Source organism: Microtus pennsylvanicus, chromosome 3 (genome assembly GCF_037038515.1).
Source record: "Microtus pennsylvanicus isolate mMicPen1 chromosome 3, mMicPen1.hap1, whole genome shotgun sequence".
Classification (NCBI taxonomy): domain Eukaryota; kingdom Metazoa; phylum Chordata; class Mammalia; order Rodentia; family Cricetidae; genus Microtus; species Microtus pennsylvanicus.
In genome coordinates this window covers 1627011-1647519 of record NC_134581.1, presented here as the reverse complement: position 1 = coordinate 1647519, position 20509 = coordinate 1627011, and the positions used below count along the sequence as shown (strand labels likewise).

General features: G+C 48.4%; 1 long non-coding RNA gene across 1 annotated transcript in view; it reads left to right on the top strand.

Annotated features, from left to right (window-relative positions):
* LOC142845411 (uncharacterized) overlaps window positions 1–19881 on the top strand; it is an 85307-nt gene extending 65426 nt beyond the window's left edge. Inside the window, exon 3 of the long non-coding RNA XR_012909922.1 lies at window positions 15556–19881. This is a non-coding gene — a long non-coding RNA (uncharacterized LOC142845411). The remainder of the gene's footprint in view (window positions 1–15555) is intronic.
* The last annotated feature ends 628 nt before the right edge of the window (window positions 19882–20509 follow it).

Genomic DNA, 20509 nt, shown 5'->3' with positions numbered 1-20509 from the left:
ACAGAGCAGAGGCTAGGAATGTAGCTCAGTGGCAGAGCAGTTGCCGGGTATGACAAGGCCCCAACTCTGGGCCATCCTCTCCACGTGCCCTGTTAGACTCCTTGGGGCCGAGGGAAGCCTGTTTTTCATTGATCTTCTTTTCAAACCACTGAGTGCAGCGATCATCTTCACTTTGCCTGAAAAAAGTCTCAGCCCAAACATATCTCCAGGCTTACTGCCCTGGTGTGCTGCCACAAAGCCTCTGTACAAGTTAGAGGCAGGTGACCTGGGCAGCTCCAGGCTTCATGGGAGGCAAGGCCTCGTCCATGTAGCAATGGGTCTCAGCACCATTTACCTCTGTGACCAAGAATCTTTATGTAGTCCACAACCCCACTGCCTTGTGCCTGGCTTACTTTGTGCCCCTAAACCAAATGAGTAACGCCCCTCAAGGGTCCCTGTGTGTTAGAGAATTGTTAGCAGCGCTGTTGGGGTGGCAGAGTCTCTAAGGGGTTGGGTCTAGTGGGAGACCCTTAGATCACTGGAGTAATGTCCTTGAAGGTGACAAAGGGCACCAGCCCATTGGTCTTTCTCTCTTTCTCTTCCTTGCCATGGGGTGAGCAGCTTTTTGCTACCACACACGCTCACTTTAATGAATACCCACAGGCTCAAAACAACCAGATCCAACCAAAGGAAATGGTTTCTCTTGTGTGGGGCATTTTGATATAGTAACCAAAGGCTAATACAAGTCTCTCCGTGTGTGAGCATAGGCTTGGACTTTTCCTAGCTACACGCTATTTTAACCACAACAGCAACCTTTAAGCTCTCCTGTTGAGGAATGAGAGGCACAGAAAAATAGATTTTCCTAAGATAAGGCGGTCATAAAGAAGACCTCAGCCAGACTCGTGGTGAGCAACTGAGCTGGAGGGGAGAATCATTTAATTAGTGAGACCGTGGGACTTTCCTGTCCCTCCCTCCCAGAAAACCGTTAACTGAAGAGCTTGGGAGAGATCCCACAGCGCATAAGGGAGCTGTAGGCCTCCAGAGGATGGATGAGGAGCTTAGGAGACACCAGGAGACCTAAGGAAAGGCATGTGGTCTAGCAAAGTTCATTATTAGTAAAACTGTCCCCCACTCCAGCCAATGGGCAGGACGAAAAGTCTCTCTCTCTCTCTCTCTCTCTCTCTCTCTCTCTCTCTCTCTCTCTCTCTCTCTCTTTTGCATACTGTGTAGAAATATCAGCAGCGTGCTGCAATGAAAACAATTGCATAATTGATAATACTCAAGTTGCCAAAGCCCCTCCACTAAAGAGCTCAGTAGTCTGCTCTCTGGGACCAATGGCTGCCTGGAGCAGAACCCTGGCCTGGCAACCTGGGTGGAGCTGGTGACAGTTGCATCTGTTCCAGGGCCCCTGTTCCAGGTATCAGTGGTCGAGGTAAGAACGCTCTCAAAACTCAGCGGCTCTACAGCCCACAGGTGTTAGCACAGACCCACAGGGCTGCTATAGCTCAGCTTTTCTGGAGTTTGGTGGTCCCCGTGCTTCGGGTGCCACAGCTGTGTGTCTGTGTTCCCTGCTCCTCGGGTCCGGGATTGGTTGGGTACCTCCACTCATCTGTGGGCCAGCAGACAGTTAGGCGAGCTACGCTTGCAGCAACAAGAGACAAACGAGCTAGCACGCAAATTTTCTCGACATGGACTCTGGGGCAGCACACATGCCCCTGCCTCATTCTATCGGCCAGCGCATGTTGCCCAGGCAACGAAAAGTCGGGGCAGAAAAGGATGCTCCCCACCCTGTGAGTGGGAGGGCAAGTTCTCAAGACAGAGGAAGGGGGTAGGATAAGGATGGGAGCTGGTAATGCCCCTGCTTCGGTTTTTCATCCCTGGAGTCTCTCGGTGGAAGCTTCTTCCTTTGCTTTCCCTGTGTATGGGAGGAGACACGGCACCCTTCCTCCATGGCCTGTCCCCATAATTGTGCTTTCTGCATGGCTCGGGATTCATCCAGGCAAGCTGCTCACACCTGCGGGAAATCTGTCCCCCATCAAATGTTCAGTTAATTGCAAATGCACTTGAAGGAGCATCTTCTAGAAACAATGCCCTCCGCTCTTGGAGAAGACAACTCAGTCTTGATCCCTTCTTCATACTTGGTACATACTGAAATGTCTAGATTGCCTTTCCCATAACGGAGGTGGCTCTTCATCTTCGTCTTTCGTGGTGTTGCTCCTCAAATAGAATCAGAGGGTTGAAGAACCCAGCCACCCTGATGTGACCGCCAGGGGGCATACAGGCAACACGTGTCCTTGATTGCACCACCCCAGGGTGAATGCGGGTGAAGAGGGCCATCTAGCCTGGTGTGTCCTGAACCTGGTTGGGCATTAACATGAGCTGTGAGCAGATTCTGGGCCCTGACCAAGTGGTTCTTTATCCCAGAGCACTGGTTGCTAAGCTGTCAGTTAAGGGTTAGGACGGTGTGGTAACAAGTACAGGGTTTTTGCTCATTGCTGTTCTGTGATACAGGCTCAGGGTGGAGCTGAAGGGTGAGCTCTTTTGGAAACTGCCAAGTCACTTAGGCTGCTGGACCATTCCCACTGGGAACGACACACTGCTCCAGAAACCGATTCTTGCTCTCCTTTCCAACATGATTTGGATGTGAGCTGTCCCTCACAGGCTCGAGTGCTTTGGTCCCCAGCCAGTTGCGGAATCTCTAGGAAATGGAGCCTAGTTGGAGGAAGTAGAAGTCAGGGAGGCGGACCGTGTGATTTATTGCTGGGTACCACTTCCTACCATGTCTCTACTTTCCAGTCTGTGCAGATGTGAGCAAGTACATTATACCGCCACGGCCACGGCCACGGCTGTTTCTGATGCTGTGGCTTCTCTGCCATGATGAACTGTGCCCCTTAAACTCCAAACCAAAAGAAGTCACTCTTCCCTTTGGTTGCTCGAATCGAGTCTTTTATCAAAGAAGTCAGACAGGTAACTAGCGTTCTGGGTCAGTAAGACTTGGCAGTGTTGAAGAGCGTAATGCAAATGTCTTATTGAAGCAGGCGGTTCTTCTTCCTGCAGAAGCTGTGTCCTGTGCGTCCCAGGTAGTGAGTCCCTTGCTTTCTATGATCGTGAGAGTCCTGTTTTAAGTGTCCCAGATGTTTTGTTTGTTTGTTTGTCTTAGGTTCGTACAGCTAAATCAAGTCCTCTTCAGGCTTTGAGTCCTCAAAACAGAGCAGTGTCTACCCGTGACATCCCAAACAAGGCTGGTTGTGAGGACAGAGGAAGCATTCGCTTCATAACCTGTGTCCATTTTAATAGTTCTCTTGAAAGGCTCTGGGGACAGAAGTTACAGGTCCTGCTTTAGATTATTGCCATTTCCTACACTCACCATTCTAGTCTTCAGCTTAGAAAACCAGATGGTTGATTTGGGTCATCTGGAATTTTGGGACTCAAAGTGACACCACTGGAGCTTCTTAAAGTCTGGGCTCTCCCAAGGGTCCCAGATTGAACACACAGGTGATGTGTGAGCACACTGGATTGGACGAGGCATTGTTCGATATGATGTCTTCTGAGGAACTCTGAGTCCATGCTTTTGTGCCCACTGTGGCCCCATTCTTTTCTGTACTTTTGCCCTGCCTCGTACGAGTAATCCATCTGCTAGTTCCTGGCCCTCTCTGGGTCAAGTCGGCAGTAAAGACTAACCAGGACGCATGGGTTCATGAGGCCACTCAATGGGACTGAGGAAGAGTTGAGTCAGTGGTGATCTTCCGGGCAGGAGGGCATAGCAGGGCAGCCTTGTAGCAACAGAGATGGTGGTGAGGAGAATGACCTCATCGACTCCTTGCTCAATCCTTGCTGCCGCGGAGGCCGTGGATTTGACCGGGTGGCAGAAGGGAAAGGCAGCCTGTTAAAGTGACTGCTTTCTCCCAGGCAGGGGGCAGTGAAGGATCTCACACCTTAGGGCAGAGGTAGTGTGGGTGTTGCACGGCAATGTGTCACATGAGGGTCAAGACACAGAAGCACTTTGCTGTGTTTGGGGAAAAAAAAGAGAGAGAAAAGATGTGTACATCACAACCTATATTCAAGTAGAAATTGTAGTGTGTGTGATCAGCTGTAATGAGGCCAGGTTTATATAGAAAGTAGGGTCCAGTTGAAAGTTGGACGGTTGGGAGGACGGTGGGAGCTAGAGTGCCCTTTGGGGTGCCGCCTCTGGTTTGCAGTGGCCCCGTGAGACTCCCCTGTGAATTCCTATCAATGTCATGTCCTAAAGTGGGGGGACTGTGCTCGTCTTTGGTTTCTAGCCTGCCCTGCTGGATCCTGGATGCTGAGAGGTTTGGAGAAACGCTCAACTGGAGTAGCCACACTTCTGGAAAGTGCTGTGATTGGGGCTATTGGGCCTAGGCTGTTAAAGAGTTAACTGTGCGTCTTTTGAGGTTATTCAAAGCCAGAAGTAGGACGTGATTAATTGTTTAGTGGTAAGTGGGACAGAAAGTAAGAGACTGTGGAAATGAGGGAAAAGCAGAGTCCTTTGGGGTTTTCCCGAGCAGTCTAGACTCTAAAGGGACAATCAGGAGTGGGACAGATCCTCCACTGGGCGGCAGTGGAGTAGAGAGGCTGCCCGGGTTAAAGTGGAGAGAGGGTTGCTGGCCGTCCCTTAGCTAGGAAGATGGTGGCTCACCTAGATTGTATGCCAGGACATAGCATCCAGGGGACCCGAGGCAGGGTGTAAGCTGGGCTGACGTTCCAAACTGTCTTTGTCCCAGCGATGGATTGATTGAAGGGAGAGGTGGGAGTCTCCTGATGAGGAAGGCAGTTTAAGGGATCAGGAACTTGAGATGGGACATGGGATGTCTGTGTGCCCCACATTCTACACCACCTAGGGAGCTCAGACAAGGACTCCCCAGGCCTGAGTTAAACCAAAAAGTCTGAGGTCTCTCCCCTTCTGTCTCCTGAGATGCTGTTTAAGGTCGGATGGGTGGTGATGGCGGATGAAAACCCGGATGGAGCAAGTGATAACACTCGGCTTCTAGGAGTAACAGGATGACCTGTCACCACCCGGGACATTTTGAATATGCTGTGTGTGAGGCCGTAAAGGGAGCTGTCTATTGATTGTAACAGGAGGAGAACAAGGGAGGGAGAAATGGCCGGTGGGACCTTAAGGAATGTGGTGTCTGTAGAGCAGCTTGGTCAGGGCCCCACCCCCACCCCGCAGAGGCAACAGGTGACACACTGGTGTTGTAGCCGGGTGGTGGTGGTGCACGCCTTTAATCCCAGCACTTGGGAGGCAGAGGTAGGTGGATCTTTGTGAGTTCGAGGCCAGCGTGGTCTACAAGAGCTAGTTCCAGGATAGGCTCCAAAGTTACAGAGAAACCCTGTCTCAAAAACCCAAAGAAAAAAGCGTTTGATAAAGGGACTATGAACCAAACAGAAAGAACCTGCAGAGATGCGGCCATGTCTAGTCTGGGAACCGTACTGACCTGCAGGTTCCAGAGGGAGCTGTAAAGGCCTGAGCTTATGGGCCTGCATGGAAAGGGAGCCTGAAGCCTGGCTTCCCTATGCTGTCCGGAGGGGAGGAAGCCATCGATGAAGTCCCTTCCTGTCAGCCCCCCAAAGCCACAGCAGCACCACAGAGAGAGAAGAAGGGATGCAGGCATCACAGGCAAACTGTAAAGTGGGGAGCACTGAGCAGCAGATGTCACAGTGGCAGGTGAGTCCTGGGCAACCTCAGCCCGTGAGGGATGGAAGCTGGGAGCCAGTGTGACTCTTGGAGTGAAAACACGGGAGAGAAATGAGGGCTTGTGACCAGAGGACAGCCAGGATGGAAAGGAGTGGGTCTGAGTCCTGGAACCGAGCAGAGTGTGGCCAGCCCTCCCTCTGGAATTAGAGTAATAATAGCAGAAGATGTGTGCCTGCATAACCCACGCGGCAGAGGTAACAGTGGAGAGTCCTGGCGGTCTCTCTGCAGCTGAGGGGGCTTTCTATCTTCTTGTAAAATTACTAAGGAAAGGGCTAGGGGTATGGTTCAGTTGGTAGAGGGCTCTCCTAACATACTCAATGCCCTGGCTAGAATCCCAGCCTTCAGGGGATAGAGGCAGGAGAATGAGAAAGTCAGAATCATCCGTGGCTGTAGCATGAGTTCAAAGACAGCCTAGACTACATAAAACCCTGCTTTATGTAAAGGAGGGGAGAATGGAAGAGGGAGCTGAAAGAGAGGGGATTAAAAGAGCCCAAACTCCACCCACCCCCTTATTCCCTGTCCCTGGAGATCTGACCCAGCTCAGAGTGTAGACTAATTTACCTAAACCACCTGATGGGAACAGCCCTGTCCCCAGGTCTCCCAGCCCATGAGAACCTACACGGGGGTAGGATTCCTGCGGCTCTGCGGTACGCGTGGGGATCTTGTGAAAAAGCTTTTTCCCACAGCCAGGGCTTGTCTGACCAGCTCCCAGGGAGAGGATGCTGGTCTCTGGAGCCACCCTGAGAAATGAGAAACAAGGCCTTGGGAGATGGTTTTCTGTTTGTTTGTTGGTTGGGTTTTTTTTCCCTGATGATTAAAATTTAAAAATTAAAATAAAACAGTCAAACATGAGGCGAGGTGATCACAGGATGGACTCTAGACGGTGAACCTGAGAAAACAGCCCGAGTGACCCTCTGCTGCCCTTCAGAACAAACTGCCCTGCAGCTCCAGGAGCCCAACTCCTCTGGGACACAGGGAGCCGGTGCCGGCAGCAGGCTCTCAAGCTCTCTGTAAATTACCTGTGAAAAGCAGGGGCATCGTAAATAGCTTGGCCTGTGGGTTGCTGATTCCCTTCTGGAAATGGCGCTCTGCTTCACAGTCAGACATTTCGCCGGCACCACCCTCTCCTGCTGCCTGCTGCACACTCAGGGGATGGAGGCAGATACTTCACAGCCTCCCTTAAACACCTCCTTACTGCCACTAACCGTGAGGCAGGCGGGCCTCACCATCCATCCAACCACCACCAGCAAATCTGAGTCCATTGTGCTCCTTGGCTGAAGAGGCTGTTGTGTTTTTTTCTAGTTTTAAAAAGCAAAGGGATTTGGAGGACGGTGATTTCTCAGGCCTCCTTCCGGAGAGCAACCTGTGTGGAATAAACACAGAGATTTGCCGTTTCGTTGTTTCCTGTGGCTGTTTGGCAATGAGCGGAAAGCTAGGGGTATTACGGTCAGTGTTGCAAGAACACGTATTTTCCAAACTTAAGTCCACGAGAAAGAAAGCCTACCTGGTCTTCTTCTCTCCACCTTCGCGTGGCAAATTAAAACAGCACCCACATCGCCCCCGCCTCTCTGAGGTGAGCCCCGGATGGGTAACTTCTCTTGTCCTGTCACCTCCTAAATTATCTTTGCTTCTGCCTTTCAGGGGCTGTGGGGGTGGGGTCTGTTTTGTTTTGGAGACAGGATTTCTGTCTGTAGCCCATGATTGTCTTGCATTCGTGGCAATTCTCCTGTCTCAGCCTTCTGAGTGCTAAACTTTCTAAAAACCAAGTGGTCCTCTTCGTCAGCCTCATGGTACCGCCACACGTGGACTCTGCTTTCGTTTCCTTCTCTTTCCCAACTCAGCAAGCAGAACTAGGTCACCTATCACCTCTGACTTATGCTAGACTGTGGGGGCTTTATTTACTTCATGAGGATCCCACTTTACCCCCCATCTCCACCACCCAACAGGGTTGGTGGCTCCTGTAACCTCCCAACCTGAGCCCTGCTGAACCCTTACAGCACACAACACATCCTTCTGCTGGGTCATTTGCCCCTGGGGTTAGGGTACAATCAATGCTCGCATCACACAGATGTCCAGGGGTCATGCCTGAATCCTCAGCCAAAAATAAGTATCAGATCCACAGACTCCAACACCCAAGTTTCTAACCAGCAGCTGCTTACATCTGAGCAAAGATGCAACCCCAAAGCATTGGTCATCTGAGAAGTTCAGATTAAAATAGCCTCTTAATTAAAGCATTGCAGCCCAACAATATCAAGGTCTCGATGTCGAAGCAGGGTCCGTTTTCCTTCCAAGGGTGGTTCACTAGCAATTGCAGCTAGGTGCAGTCCTTCGGTGAGCAGCACAGGCCCACTCATGACGCCCTGGACTTTTCTGGGATGCGCAGACACAATGGGAGGTTAGCGTTTCCTCCTGGGTACATGACAGCCTCAGTCACGGGTCCTTGTCTGGGTTCTGTGCAGGGAGGTAGACGCATGGGCCCCGTCCTGTATCTTCTCAGTGAAATAACCCAGCGTTTACAGGTCTCTGACCTAGAGGCCTGGCACTGCCATGGGAATGGCTAGTAGGAGGGGTCTGTCCGCCATAGATTCTAGTGTCTTGGAGCCACATCAGCTTCAGAACCCCATGAGGTGCCTGCAGGAGTTCTACCAGCCAGTGGTTCTAGAAGGGTCTGCACGGAGCCCATCTATGAATGGTGCCAAGAATGTGCCACCTCCAGCCCACGTGTGCCACCCAGGACCCTGTAGCAGTGCGGCAGAGAATTTTAGTCCCTTTCAAACACCCCGTGGCGGCTGGAGACGGGTGTAGCAAATTAAAACAATTGAAGTCACTCACTTGAGCCTCTCTGAAGTGAGCCGTAAATACATAAATCCTCAACCCTGCCATTCCGATCCCACTAATAGGACTGAACCTCCATCGTGAGCCCTAGGAAGCAGCTGTGAGGGGCAGAGCAATAAATTGGATTGTTAAAGTGCAGGGTAGGAAAATGATTGCAGCGTTTTTACAATTACCTGGTTTCCCTCTGTCGTGGAGGGAAAAGTGGTCTCTCTCTCACTCACTCTGTGTACGGGGGGAAAAAAAATGTGTCCAGGTGAAGTCTGTGTGGCCATTGTATCATCACAGCCTGGCTTGTATTGATGACTCGGTACCTCAAGACACGCAGCCTACTGATCTACCCCCTCCACCCACGGCTGTTCTGCCCTTCCTGATTTTAACTCAGCCCAGTAGAGGCAAGGTTCAAAGCCAGGACCCAACCCTGGCAACAGATGCCAGGACCAACTCTCCAAGAATGCAAGGTTTGCTTTCTTTTCCAGTCCAAGAGAAAGAAATTGGGTCGGTTTTTAGCTTTCAAATCGTATTCCCTTGCCATACTGGAGGAACTCCCAAACTCGAGCCCCGTTTCCCTCCACCAGAGCATCCCCATTCCTATACCCAGTGGTCCATCACCTTTCATCCCAGCCTGCTGCTGTTGTTTTATCCCTGCCTGCCCCATCCCCATGTTATTAAAAGTCTCAGAAGCGAACTTTGCTCCATTTTACCCGAGACAAGCCATTTTCTATTTTCTGCTTTTCTACTTAAATTTTCAAAGAATCTAAAATAGCACTTGCCAGTTTTTAACCGCCTCCTCTTCTGAAATATTTAATTCTTCCTTGGGCGGCTTAACATTTTGTCATCCCAGGATTAACTGCCATTTTCGAAGGCAGTCTATTAACCCAGAAAGGCAAGACTTTGACCAAGTGGCAGAGACAAGCGGGACTCGCAGACAAGGAGAAGCAGGGAGGCTGCCTGCCCGTCAGCCAAGCTGAGACCGTGGCTGGCTGCTTTTATTAAATGCATACTGGGTTTTAAAAAACAAAATTCCCTAGCAAAGGCCAATTTTAAGGGGATTAATGCTGGGTGAATAAGAAGCGGGAAGGATGATAACGGAAACACTTAATTGGCAGAGGGAGCAGCAACTGTGGCCTGTGCAGGGGGCTGTATAGATCTGAAGTCAGTAGAACTGAGAACGGGATCTCGGGTCCCAAGTCCCAAGCCCACAGAGTGACCTGACCAAGACTGGCCAAGATCTCAACTGTTCTAACTACTGTTTGTCTTAATTGTCTGTTTCTAAAGACCTGTGGGAGACGACAGGGAGGTAAAAAGCATTTGAGACATGAAGGCTTTGGTAATTTCTGCCTTTTTATTTGATGGTCTTAATCAAAAGCCTTAGTTTTCATCTTAAGTAATTAGGTCAGCTGATGTTGCTCCCCAGCGATCCTCGAGGCCCTTGCTTGTGCAGCCCGGCCTCGCTTCCCACCCCGCCCCCCCCAGGGTCAGCCTTCCCGATCTGCCTTTTGTGCTTAGCTCAGGGCCTTCATTCATTTGTAGCTCTTCTTTCCTGGAGCCTTTGTTTTACGCTTACTTTAGCCAACTGATCTCTTGTTCTGTGACACCTTTGCTTCCTTGGCCAGTGTTTCAGAACTCAGCCGCGGTAACTGTAGGAGGAAGAGCTGGTTTCTTCTTTAATCACAACTTCACCTTGTTTTTCCAGAGGTTTCTACCCAAATGTGGAGTCCTGAGTTCAGTCTCCATCACCCATGTGTCGGCTGGTGAGGTGGGGACAGACAGAGCCCTGGAGCTTGAGGAGCAGTACGCCTGACAAATGTGGGGGTGGGGTGGGGGAGAGGAGAGGAGAGGAGAGGAGGGGAGGGGAGGGGAGGGGAGGGGAGGAGAGGAGAGGAGAGGAGAGGAGAGGAGAGGAGAGGAGAGGAGAGGAGAGGAGAGGAGAGCACAGGTTTCTGTGTCAGGAGAGGAAACAGTCCTTCAGGCTGGTGTAGAAAAATGGGACTTGTCAGGTGAACTCCAAGGTTGATTTTTCCAGCACAGATGGGGCAGAGATAAATGGCCTAGCCTATCCACCGGCTTAAAATGAAAGTGTCTGGAAATTCTGAGAGACTATTAGGAAGCCACTTTTAGCACCTTCCCCCCTGAGGCTGGGTCCTGCATGAGGCAGAGAACACCAAGCCTCATTCCTACTTCATCTCAACATCTTTAGGTGATGGCGAAAGTGAAGGTTTCCCACGGTGCTGCACAGCTGGCCTTGCCTGGGAAGATGACAACACTCCTTGGGTGGCGGTCCCTCTGCCTCTGCCACCCCCCACCCAGGTTTGCAGTAACCACGGGATCCGGCACAGGTGTGGAAAAGGCTCCCAGTTGGCGGTTATCTAGGACCCATCAGTGACTTATCGAGTTATTTAGGACTGCTCCAACCTCATTGCCTCAGCAGGCATAAGTATCTGGGTGAGCGGTAACCCCCTCTTGTAGAAGTTTTCTCTAGCTGCGTATGGTGGTCATTGGAGTCCCAGCTACTGGGGAAGCTGAAGCAGGAGGATTGCGTGGACCTTAGTTCAGGGCCAACAGGTGTAGCTCAGTTAGTAGTGTGCTGTCTACCGTGCATGCATGAGGCAGATTAATTCTGGTTTAAATCCAGCACTCTTGGATAAAGAGGCACACAGCTATAATCACAGCACCTGGGAGATAGGAGGATCAGGAGTTCAAGGCCAGCCTGGGCTACGTAGCGAGTTAGAGGCTAGCCTAGGGTACATGAGACCCTTTCTGACCAAAAAGAAAAAGTTGAAGTGAAATAAAAAGGGAACATAAAAGAAGCACCCTTCAAGGCTTGCCCTAAACTGAGTAGACAGATCTGGAGAAAGGACATGGCGACACCACTTGGTCAAGTGAGAGCCACTGTTCTCAAAGCAAACAGTCTTAGACATGTGGATCTTTCAGTCAACGCCTGATCCGGGCTTCCTTTCCTGCGGTGAATATGGGCTTAAGAAGCACTAAGGAATATATGTTTCTAAGACACGGGCTGAGGCCTGATGCATGATTCACCATAAACGATGCTCTCTCAATGGTTGCTAAAAGAAGTCTCCCTCCCTCTGAACCAGCTCCTTCCCCCGTCTCTCGCCCACACAGCCTTCCTGCTGTACCCCACTCCCTCTTATCCAGCAGGCTCCCCATCACTGTTTTTAATATTGTCCCCAGTGTTTTTTTTATTTGATTGTGTTTGTGGCACGTGACATTCGTCATCTGTGTTCTCCCTCCAAAGGTGGCCCAGTAGCGTCTGGTCATGTTCTCCCTAAGAAGGTGTTTAAAGCTTAGGCGGTAGGTGAGAACACACTCTCTGTCCCACTTGGTAAGGCTGCCTCCTTTTACAACGGCAACAAAGACTCCACAGGCCCACGGGAGTTGCTTTGTTGTGCTTAACAGATTTTTCTAAAAGCAAGAATATATTTTAAGGGCTGGAGAGATGGCTCAGCAGTTAAGAGCACTTACTGCTTTTGTAGACTGGAGTTCAGTTCCCAGAATCTACATTGGGCAGCCCACAGCCAACCACCTGTAACTCCAGCTCCCAGGGATCCAGTATCTAGAGCCTTCATGGGCACACGCGTGCACACACATGCGTGCACGCACACACACATATTCTTTCAAGACAAAGTATTACTACATAATGGCCTTAGCTTTGTGGCCCTCCTGCCTCAGCTTCCTAAACGTTAGAATTACAGGCAATTATGTATGTCACTATTGTGACAATTATGTTTGCCACTATACATACATACAGAGAGACAGACGGACATATGTGTGTGTGCCCAGTCTCATAGTCTCATATATGTGTGAATTATTGAATTGAATTACTAAACCTAACATTTCTCTAGCTGGGTGTGGAGATGTACGTGTGTGCATGCGTGCGTGTGTGTAGCGTGTGTGTGTACACATAATTTTTAAGTTAAGGACCCCCTTATTCTAGGGTACTTCTTCCACTAATGGTTGTTTTAGGAATTAAGTCAGGCCCTTCCGTAGTGAAAATGTTGGGTCTCTACATCATTAATTATAGTGGGTCACTAATAAATATTTACCAATTTTGAAACTTTTCATGTTTGAGCAGAACAGTTATAATGTTGAAACCGGTGTGTTGGTAGCATAAAGCAGGGCCACTGTGGCCGCCACTGGCAACTCCTATCTTGTAGATGGCAATAAGAGAGATATTTATCTCCCCGCCATGCTTCCCAGAAAAAGAAGCAGGGCAGGATAGAAAGCAGGAGCGTCTCATTTGGTTTCTGACTCACCCACTGACTGGGAAGTGTTCAGTTCAGTAATTCAATTCTTGATATCACTGCCTCCCTCCCTCCAAAGGGTTTGTGGGTGAAGGCTCTCAGAAGAGCACCAGGGGGTGTGCTCTTAGGTACTTAAGATGTCCACAATGAAGGCGTTACTCTCTTGTCCACTTTGTACATAGATGGACACGGGCTACCCTAAGGTGGGCACATTGGAGAAGCAAGCTAGCAGGAGCAAAGAGATTGAGAAGAAAATAATTAATTAAAATAACTTAATTAATTTGTCAACGTCATTACCCAGGTGCCAAAGGGAATTCACATCCTGGCCCACAGAGAGCACCTCATTGGCTGACACCACACTGTCACCAAAGATGGCTTTTAAAATGTGCTTGCCATGTTTCAGAACACTCAGGCAAGGCGGGTGTGCAAGAAGGATCGTCCACTTCTAGTTAGGTCGAGTCTGCCGGTGTCACGGGTCGTTGTGATTTTTAGTTACTGAAGTCCCTGGGCTTGTTCTGGATGTCACCTATTCCTTTCATTACAGGGTAAATCACTGTTTTGTCAGAGATGGCCTGGAAATCAGGAAGAAACTGGAGCTACATGTGTGGGTGCGCCCAGCCCTGGGGACGGCCCTGAATGAGTCAGGTTTATCCCTCAGGCATCCTGCTCCTCCCTACCTCCTAGGTCAGTGGAATGTGGATGCAGGACAACAACCTCAGTATGTGGAGATATTTTGTCTGTGCTTTAACAAATAAAGTTTGCCTGAAGATCAGAGTGCAGAGCTAGCCACACTGGTTAGTCCTAGAGTCAGTTGTGGTAGCAAATGGAGGGGCCAGAAAGATGGCTCAGAGGTTAAGAGCACTGGCTGCTCTTCCAGAGGACCTGAGTTCAGTTCTTGGCAACCACATGGTGGCTCACAACCATCTGTGATGAGATCCGGTGCCCTCTTCTTGTGTGCAGGCATGAGCCACCACAGCTGGCTCTAGGGCTAACCAGTGTAGCTAACTCCGCACGCTGATCTTCAGGCAAGCTTTATTTGTTAAAGCACAAATAAATATCACCACACAAGTATGTATCTATCAAGCTAGCTGTTGGAGAATCCAGGTTCCTCCAGCTTCATGCAGCAAACAGAAAAGCTTTTGATAACCTCGCGTCTTGACAGAAGCGAATGTGTACTTTCGAGACTGTTAAAGGAAAAAGAAAGCACCAAGTCCCTAAGCCATCTGTACGTGGGACCCTCCGCCTCCAGTTCTGCTTCCTCGTTCTCTCTGCACCTTGCTGGTTCATTTTAGTAACTTATATGTTTTAGAATCATTTTACTTTCATTTCCTTGCTTATATTTTCAGACGTATCATTAGTACTTGCACACACACGCATGTGGTAATTTTGAAATCAAATCCATGCCTGTAATTGCCATGCCCTGTTTATTCTTAATTTTTCATTGTTCAACCTTTTTTAAGTTTTAGTTTTCTGTTTATTTGGCTTTGTTTTTTTAATCTTTTTTTTTATTAATTGTGACATCTTTAGGTCTAACGATCAAAACAGCTTGTTTCTCTTTCATCATCTTTTTCCTTATTGAATCCCTTCAACTTTAAATTTTTTTTCTTGAGCTAACAGTGATTCTCAGGCTTCTCTGCTTGCTGGGAGCCTTGGAAGTTGGAGTCTCTTTGATGCGTCCTGCAGACTCTGAGCTGAGTGCTCCCGTGCCATTCATCACAGTGCTGTCTCTAATTTCTCCTTTGATTTCCTTCCATAAATCACTCTTGAGTTAGAGCTCCAGGAGGCCCGCAATATTTCCCTTTCCAAGGAAGTTTTATTGAGATATTACTTGTGACCTAGTACTGGTGAGATTTCTGAAGGGTTCTGTACAAATTTAACCACCAATGCTTTGTGCTGTTATTTGAGAACTGCATTTGAATGTGAAAACCATCTAGTTCTGTGCCTGAATGTTCAAACCACCTCTCTTTCCGGTGCTTGATTCATCAGTTTCTAAGTGAGAAGCCTGGAAGCTCCCTGCTCTGAGCTTGGGCTTCCCAGGTGCCCCCGCTTGGGATGTTTTTTAATCTAACCCACATCACAATGCTCGCTTGTCCTGAGATTCTGTTTTGGTCTAATTATATCAATGCCTTGTCCTATTTTTTCTTATTGATAATATACTATGTTTATTTCCAGTTATTCCATCCCATAGCATGTAAGTCCCTTTCAAGGTACCATATGGGTGGTTATACTATTTCCCATCTAAAAGTCTGTCTTTTAATAGGGGACTTTTAAGTCCTTTGTATTATGCCTGTTAGCATATTTGGGTTTCTCCCTGACATTTATTTTTGTTCCCTACCTAACATGCTTCTCAATGATCATCTCCAGGCCACCTTTTCTGTTACACTGTATTCAGTGGGGCTGGTTTGTTTGTATGTGTGTGTGTGTGTGTGTGTGTGTGTGTGTGTGTGTGTGTGTGTGTATGTGAGTGTGTGCGTGCATATGTGTGTGTTTGTGTCTGCGTCTTTGGTAGAAGGTGATTTAGAATGTCTATACCCTACTGCTCTACTTTTGTTACCTAAAGCAGAATATTTAATCCTTGCCGCTAATAGGAAAATGTGATTTTATTCAGAATTTGTAATTTGCCCTTCGCTCAAGATAAAACCCTGAGCACATTTTTACGTTTTTGATTTCTGAGGATTCCTCTTGCTCTCAGATTGCTCTTTTTACACTGGCCTGTTTGTTTTTCCTATGCGGTATATTTCTAAAGAGTTTATTTCCTTTCTCTAGGAAGGGAAGAAAACATATGTGCTTGGTCTGCCATCTTGAACCAGAAGTCTGAAAGAGGGTTCTGAACGCTGCTCACCAGAATCTCTTAGAGGGAGGATGACAGACCAGCAAGGCATCTGCACCATAAACATTTGCACGAGACGCGTGAGTTTCCCCACAAGCACCAGTCAGAGAGACAGACCGGAAGGATGGTTTGTGCTGGGGTACAGTGAGGGCTGAGCAGAGGCTGGGTGGGGGGCTGTGTTTGGACTGGCGTCCACAGCCCCACATGCTTAGCTGCCACTGTGCACATGGAACTATTAGCAAATGAAATTAAATACTTCAGTTGCCTGGTAACTAATCCAGTCTAAGAAAGAAGCAAAAATAGAATACATAAATTTAGAACTTTTAGGCCACGTGCCAACAAAATATTTTCGCTTGTATCCTTTTATCTGCAACTTGAATGGAAGACAGTATATTTTATTGTCCAGGAGTGTGCGTGGGTGTGTGTGCGTGTACGTGTGTGTGTGTGTGTGTGTGTGTGTGTGTTTTGATATTCTGTGCTAAAAGTGAATTCCCCTCAGTGGTTGAACATGCGTGAGACATGGCCTGGCTTCCAGGGGCAGAGCCACACTGGCCCTCAGAAGCCCAGATAGACAAGATTGATGACTCTGGGGTTTGTTTTTCTGACATAATTAAAAAGCCAAAGGCTTTACATAATTATAATCCCTTCCCCTGTTATACTATGGGAAGAAAAGCAGAAATCATCTGTTTTACTTAATTTCATATAAAATAAAAATATCATTTTTCTTCCCAGCTTTCCAACAAGACACCAAAAGGTAGGAAACAGCTTAAGTTTTTATGTGATGCAGAAAGCAGTCCCTGGGGTCACGTGATGTTGGTGTTTACAGAAACACCACAGTAAATAAATAGGTATTTAGTACTATTGGTTACTTCCCGTGTGAATCTTGCCTTCTTGGAGACGAGAATGTGGTCATGGCTGGCATGTTTCAGAACAGAAGGAAAACAAGTGTGTTGGGAAGATGGCTCAGTGGTCGAGAGCACTGGCTGCTCTCCCAGAGGCCCCAGGCTCAGTTTTCAGCACCCACAATCCTCTGTAACTCCAATTCCAGGGGATTCAGGTCCCTCACACAGACATGCATGCAGGCAAAACTCCAATAAACCTAAAACTAAATGCATCTCAAAAAATTAGAAACTGTCTGGAAGTTCATATATCTTTGAGGATTTCAGCATGTATTTATGGAGAACACAACAGCGTCTGCACAGTTGGGAAAGGTGACAAAAATGGGTGGTGTCTTGGCTCGGCTGTCTGTTGTATTGCGTTGGTGAGTTGGTGCAGTGTTAGAGTCTCCTTATCCTATGATGTCCTTTACAGAAATCTCCCTCCTCTCTCTCTCTCTCCCTCCTCCCCCGCTGCTCCCACTTCCTCCCCCCACTCTTTCTCTCTCTTTTGGTTTTTCAAGATAGGGTTTCTCTGTGTAGCCATGGCTGTCCTGGAACTCACTCTGTAGACCAGGCTGGTCTTGAACTCATGCAGATCCACCTGCCTCTGCCTCTGCTGCTGAGCCCCAAACCACTACCTTGGCATTTTTATTGTAAGAACTGAGACTGTGCCTCTATTTGGGTTCTTCTTCTCTTTCCCCGTGGTTTAATAGAAGACAATTTTTCTTTTCTATATTTTTTAAAGATTTATTTATTTTTATTTGTGTGTGTGTGCGCATATCTGCATGTGTGTATATACACCATGTGTGTGCCAAGTACCCAAGGAGGCCAGAAGAGAACTTAATATCCCCAGGAAGTGGAACTACCAGAAGTTGTGAGCTGCTGTGTGGTTCTGGAAACAGAACATGTACCCTCTGAGCGATGGTTAATCCCTAGATGTAAGGAGAAATTCCGCCAACCAAATCATCATGGCCAAGTTAATTAAAGCAAGCTTTATTATTCATGTACATAGGCTGTCTCTCCTTAAAGGTGGGGTTCAAGAGATCAGCACTGGACATGCAAAAGATAAGGGGTTTTATAGTTTAGGAGTAGGGGGCTCTCCAGATGAGATCTGGCACATTCAGGGTGGTAAGGCTGTAGACAAGTAGGGAATTTCTGATGGGGGATTTGGCAGGCACACGGGTGGGGTTATAGACGTGAATATAAGAATAATAAGCTGGCCATAACAACCCCTGAAACACAGACATGGTTGCAAGGTGATCAACTTTTTGAACGAAAGACGTGATTACATTCCTGGAAACATCTGTAGTTAAGGTTACAAGTGGAACACAGTCTAATCCTTGAGGGTTTTGTGTATGCTGTGTGTATATGTGCACACAAAATAATATGGTTACGCACAGTTGGATTTGAAAGAAGTTGCCTTTAGAACTGGAATTTTTCACATCTGAGTTTCCTAAGCCGTAAGTTTTCACTGGCTCTGGGTCGTTCTCACGCACAGACACAGGCATGCATATGCAGTATGTTCCGGGCGGTATTCAGAGATCCTTCTGTTCTCTGGGTCCAAGCGTGCTTAGTTCAGCATCGAGTTTCACTCTTTTCTCCCGCTGTTCTCTGACAACCGTGTTTCTGCAGTAACTTCCAGTCTTAGAAATGCTGGCTGTGACATCCCGTTCGTAGTGTGATGGAGATTAGCCACAATAATAGGCTTCTCGCTTTTGACTAAATGCTAGACTAGATTCTTACCTGCTTTGAGGAACAATGAGGTACCTTCCTTCCCATTCTCATTCATTCCTTCGTCCACCAAGCAAGCTGATTCAGTGTCCGCTACATTCTAGACACTGCACTTGAAATTAGCATTCCAGAGCTGAGCAAGTCAAAGAAGCTCCCACCCTTGAGGATCTTCTGTTCCTTTAGAGAGGTTTATGATGTACCTAATGCAGAAATACAAGAGATGGGTAGCCGGGCAGTGGTGGTGCATGCCCTTTAACCTCAGCACTTGGGAGGCAGAGGCAGGTGGAACTCTGTGAGTTCAAGGCCAGTCTGGTCTGCAAGAGCTAGTCCCAGGATAGTCCCCAAAGCTTCAGAGAAACCCTGTCTTGAACCCTCCCCCCGAAAGAGATGGGCATAAATTCTACAGTAAGAAGCATTGCTGGCAGAAGCCCACAGGCGACAGTGGGATCTTCTGCAGGCTCCGGGCTCTGGTCTCTGCTGGGTAGTCTGCCTGAGGTTGGGGCCGGCACATCTCTGTTCAGGCCTCCCGTCTGCTCCCTCTTTTCCATTGGACTGGATGCGAGGTTAGTTTGCAGACAGCAGTCCACATGGTCCAGGAGCTCTTTGCAGACAGTTTGTGGACACATCGAGCTGCCTGATAGCCAGCTCTCAGAGCCAAGGCAGAGTGGCCATTTGGATTGGACCTGGGTCAGGGGTCTCAAAGTATCCATTTAATAATCTGTGGAAAAAGTTAATAGAGCATATTTATTTAACCTGATTCTTACATCAGAACTTTGGTCAGCTTGATACAAATCTAGACATATCTGGGAAGAGAGAATTACAGTTGGGAAAATGCCTTCCTTAAGAGTGGCCTGTAGGCAAATATGGGGGTATTGTCTGGATTAATGATGGACGTGGAAGGGTCCAGCTCTCTGGCAGTGGGGCCACTCCTGGGTGAGTGAGCAAGCCCTGGGAGCAAGGCAGTAAGCGGAGCCTCTCTGAGGCTTCTGCTTCAGTTCCTGCCTCCAGGGTCCTCCCTTGAGTTCATGTCCTGACTTTCCTCAGGGTAGAGTGAGACCTGAGATAATCCTCCCCCAAGTTGCTGTTGTTCCTGGTGTTTTATTGCAGCAACAGAAACCTAACTAAGACAAAAGTAATTAGATTTAGAATAGCTGTCACCTTGTTCCCGCCGTGGAGACGTTGTGTGACTGACTGGTCAGTGTTAGTCAGGCATCGCTGTCTTATCCACCTGCCCCAAATCCAAGCCATGCAGGCTCTCTTATGCTATTTATCCTCCCAATTCAGAAGGCAAAGGCTGCAGTTATTTCTTCAAACAGCAAAGTTGTTGCTTTTCCACATCTTGATGGCGCGTCTTCATTGTCGATTTGACTGGATTTAGAATCGCCTGGGATATACACATCCGGGACGGTCTGTCTGCCAGAATGTTTCCAGAGAGATTTAACTGAGGAGAGAAGAACTACCCTGAAGGTGGAGAGTGTTATCCCACAGGCTGGGGTCCCAGACTGAATAAAAAGGGAGAAAAGAGAAAGCTTCATTGAGCTGTGACCGGACACACAAGGTGCCCACTGCCATGCCTTCCCAGACTGAATGAACCATCAGACCACAATGAGCCTTTCCTTCCTCAAATCGGTTTGTCAGACATTTTGTAACAGCAATAAAAAATAATAACCAGTTATGAGTTCTTAAAATCACTGGGTAGCATAGATTGGGGTACTAACGGAGGGGACAGCTGAACCCATCAGGGTTTAATTAGAAACAGTCTTCTAAGTCATTGAAACCGATGCTTTTATCACCGACCTGGGATGCTTGACTATGAATTTAGCTGTGAGCCACTGTATATCCAGGGTTTCCAAAGGAGGCATGCCTTCACCACCGCTTGACCTAAGGCGCTCACCTGGCAGTCGGAGAGCATGCTGTTCCACGGCTCTGGACAGAACCACTGTATCCAGCCAGGTTCCCGGGCTCTCCAAGGCCGATATCTGCACGATCCCCCACAGTCTGAAATAGACCTCACCCATTCAAAGCTCCTGATTCCCGTAACTTTTTTCCTGTCACGAGAACTAGGGTTTCCCATGGCACATGGCCCACCTGAAAGGATAAAGAAAGAAAAGCGAAGTGGGTACCTTTCGGCGGACCCCGCCAAGGTATGCCACTAAGCAAACACGCCACACGTGATGGAGTTAGTGCAAGAGGTTTATTGGATGAGGGGGAGAGTGAAAGCCCATGTCAGAGTGGGGACATTAGAGAGGCCGGGGGACAGACAGACAGAACAGGAAAGAGA